We start from the raw sequence: 4,320 nt of genomic DNA on the forward strand, positions 1-4,320 counted from the left end.
CACAGGGAAAAGCCCGCATGGATTGAGACATGATGTAGTGTGGTCCCTTACTGAACCATTTTACCATCATCACCGACAACTCTATTTCGACGGGGTTTTTTTTTCGTCAGTGGCTTTGGCAGAAAATCTTGCCCGTGTAAGTACTCACATGTGCAGTACTGTATGGGAAACCGTAAAGGTTTACCCCGTAAAATGGAAATAAAATTAAAAAATAGAGGGGACATTTTACAGATGCAAAAAGAAGGTCTACTAATTATTGCTTATAAAGACAAAAGACAGATTTTATTTCTGTCTTCTAACGAACAACGGAAGAGGATGTGGTGGAGTACCTAACAGAAGGGTATCATACCGTCCACAAAAAAGTGTGCAAATGGGCACTTAATGAAGAAAAAAATCCTCGAGTAATCGTATTATGTGGCGGTGTACTGCCAGAGGTTGCCGCATGAAAGTGTCTATCAGAAAGGAGACATGGCTGGAAGGTAGGACATTTCCTCTGCGGACTGTAATCATAAGGAACTGACCACAGTCCATTATTGTGTAGACGAACTGGGGATGAGCCCCAATACAGCTGTTGATTATAACAGTTTTGTGCGAGAAGTATGCGCACATGACTTGCTCATGAACCCAGTTCAAACAGGTGGTCCTGGGAAGATTGTCGAGCTAGACGAGACAGTCTTCTCTAGGAGAAAAGTATAATTGAGGAAGGTTGCTACCTTAGCAATGGGTATTCGGAGGAGAGTGTTGCGAGACCAGACAAGTGTTTCTATATGCAGTTCCTTGTTGGAATCACGAAACACTTGAAGAATGTATCTGCCACTCCGTCCACCCAGGTACCACAATATTTAGTGACCTGTGGATGGCGTATTCTCATATTCCGGAGATCGAGGGGTACAGCTTTCAACATAGAACGGTGAACCACAAGTGTCGAGTTTTTTAACTCGGTAGATAACACGCACACGCAACAAATTGAAAGCACTTGGGCATCTTTAAAACCGGTTAACAAGCGACGGTGTGGTATACAACGTTCCATGATAGACTCATAGCTCTGTGAATTTATGTGACGGCGGAGATATGAGAAAACTGACCGCTTGGAGAAATTGTTTGAAACCGTTCGTAATTTTGACCCCTCGTAAGTTCAAATGCCTAACTCTAGGCATAAGCCTGAAATTTTGGAGGAGGGGATAGTCAATTGCATCGATGAAAGACTTGTATCCCTGCGAATATATGTGGCGGTGGAGATACGAGAAAACTGGCCGCTTGGGGAAATTGTTTGAAAGCATTTGGAATTGTGACCCCTCATAAGTTCAAAACAACATGGCGCAGATTGTTCAAAGCCGACATAGCAGTAATAAACAGAAAATGGAAAAACATCGAGAGAGAGGCTGCCAATAGAGATCAGTGGAGATTGTTGTCTGCCAGACGCAGAATTGGAAACCACACTTTGGACCTTGTCCTCCAAGAAATTAGTTCTAAGGTTACCTTTGTAGCTGATGCACTGAACTTTGTTCATCAATGCACCATTCTTGTAAAAGAGTCACCAAAAAGAAAAGCACAATGGACAAATCTTTGTGGTGAGAATGTCATCATGTTGCAAGCAGTGTGTCCAACTTGGTGGTGCATTAGAGCAACAGCACTGAAACGAGCAGAAAACAATTATCATACGAATGAGTAATTGTATGCATATCATGTTTCTTGCTTGACCTTCTTAATGACTCGTCGTTAAGAGCAACAACAAAGGCTACTGTTAAAGGGCTGCTAAAACAATCTGACAAAGCTTCCACTTTGTTCGGCATTAAAATCGCTGGGGATATATTTGGAGTATGGGAGCCAGTGGCACGTAGCTTACAGCATCCAGGCACGACAGCCGGTGATTGCTTGAAATTGATTGAAAAGTTGAAAAACTCTCTTTCCAGAAGTGAGGTTTTTGAAAAGTATTTCGATGACGTATCCTCTTCTGACTTGGTGAAAATGCCCAACATTTTACAAATGTATCGGTATTTATATATTTTTTTTTGTTTGCCTTCTCGACTGATCGATTTTGGCGCGCATTGTCTCAAAGCATCGTGAGCCAATATGCAATACAACCAATCGGCACCTGTGAATGAATCATGTGAGACAATCAAAGGCGATCTTTCGATACCAATCCTCAACGGCCACATGCAGGCACAATTTGTTAGTCCGAATTTGGATGCTGAGAAGTTTGGATCGAATACTCTGAAATACACAGACACAGACGAAGTTTGAAGTAAATCTTTAGTTTTATTTTCATTTTGCACACACATACACAGACACAGAAACATCTGGCAACAAACTCCTGTATATTGTCACACATTTCATAAAACACATTCGATCCCACTATGGCTGCTGGACGATATAAGTTTGTTGAATCTGTCCTTTCTGTTGATGACATGTCTCAAAGACGTTACAAACTGCGAGACATTATCAACATAGCGAATAGCGCAGATTCAACAAACCAATACCTAGCATCTGTAGGATTAATCTGAAAAAGCGCAATACAGTATCTGATGGGAAATTGTGGGGGTGTAGTGTTTGCAAACGAACTCGTAGCATTAGGTGAGATTTGTTTTTCACAGATTGGGCAGCATTTGAAATCAAACAGAGTGCTGTGATGGAGGAACTTGAAATTGGGTCAGAAGCAATTGTAAACTGGTAAAATTACTTCCGAGATATATGTGCTCAGTGGTGCATCGACAATCTTGTGGAAATTGATGAATCGAAATTCATGCACCGAAAATACCACCGTGGCCGTTATCGAGAAGGGCACTGGGTTCTTGGGATGGTTGAGCGGAGGAGTCTGAGATGTGTCTTAGTTCCTGTTGAAAACAGAAGTGCGGCAACATTGTTGCCTATCATCGCCAAACATGTTGTACCAGGAACTAAGATCATCACAGATTGCTGGAGGGCATATAACAGCCTGCAAAACCATTCCACTATCAACCACAGAGACACCTTCGTTGATCCCAACGCTGCTACAATCCACACAAATACTGTGGAAGGGATGTGGATTGTAGCATTAAAGCAAAGTATCGGACGATGCATGGAACATCCGATAGGTTGTCTGAAACTTGAATGAATTTTGTTGGCGACGTTACCACAAGGATAATACTTTTGTGAACTTCATAAAGTGTATCAGACGCTATTATCATGGTACTTAAAAAATATATTTTATGAAGTTCATAAAATGTTTTCCATTAATTTAGCCTCAAATTCATGGGAATCTATATAATTTTATATTTATGATTATTATTATTATAATTTTTTTTTTTTAAATCTTAGTAATTTGCATTTGTGTCTTTTCCCTCTTTCTTTATGGAAATTGCTGAATTGATTTGACGTAAAGAGAACTTGTATCAAAAGTATGCCTTTTTTTCTATAGTGGAGGTCATGAAAAATGAATTGACTTGCTGGTTTCAGCAACGGGGAATGCATTAATGCTGTGAGTGAGAGGAGTTGCTGTTATCAGCAGACAATTGTGGAGTATTTAACTTTGAAAATGCACATCTACCTGCTTCTTTCGATTTGCTCTTACTGTCATCGCAAATCAAACTTCTTGCTGGCCTATGGACGGAAAGGGATACATTGCCTAAATCATTTAGTTACATAGTTGAAGAATGGAGAGCGTCCGATGCCATTTATCATTCTAGTATGTCACAAGTGTTGGTGTTAATGCAGCTTGTCTTGTCTTCACTTGTATTTGTTGCATCAAGCGAAAGAACATTCAGCGCACTTCGCCATTTGAAGACCTGGCTCCGTACCACTATGACACAGCACCGTCTTACACATTGTGCCATAATGCATGTACATAAAAAATATACGATGAAAACACTTTGCACATCCTCATGAAACGTTTCATTAGGAAAACTTTTGGAATATGTTGATACAGTTTTTTTTATATACGTGTGAATTATGGAGTGATGCAAAAACTCGGCTTACTTCCATTTTAACACTTCTTATAGCTTCATTATGTCTTTCTTGGTAAACTGACATTTGAATGTTCAGAGAAAACTTTAAAAGTAACTATTAGTGACTTCTCTCGAAGATTAACAAAATTTGGCATCGTGCTGTTATCAAGTACCTGTAGAAAAAGGATTTAGTCCCCAAGGACATGATATATTGGAGGATGATGCTCCAGTTTCATCAAGTCTAAAAGTGATTTGAGCAGAGATAATTTTGAGAAGACAAATGATCTGAACAGTCTGAAACTGTCTCCACTGGAGAGAAAAAAAATAAGTTGCCAGTGTTATTAGCATATCACGTGTGAGAGCTGAGAATATTCTACATCATAAATTTGGCACAACA

The 4,320-nt window shown here is 39.9% G+C and overlaps 1 pseudogene; it reads left to right on the forward strand.

Moving 5' to 3' along the window:
* The first annotated feature begins 255 nt into the window (after positions 1-255).
* LOC149131144 (uncharacterized) lies at positions 256-937 on the forward strand (annotated as a pseudogene).
* Positions 938-4,320: the final 3,383 nt, after the last annotated feature.

The sequence above is a fragment of the Octopus bimaculoides genome, chromosome 25 (assembly GCF_046866305.1).
Source record: "Octopus bimaculoides isolate indiv1 chromosome 25, ASM4686630v1, whole genome shotgun sequence".
In the NCBI taxonomy this organism is placed as follows: Eukaryota; Metazoa; Mollusca; class Cephalopoda; order Octopoda; family Octopodidae; genus Octopus; species Octopus bimaculoides.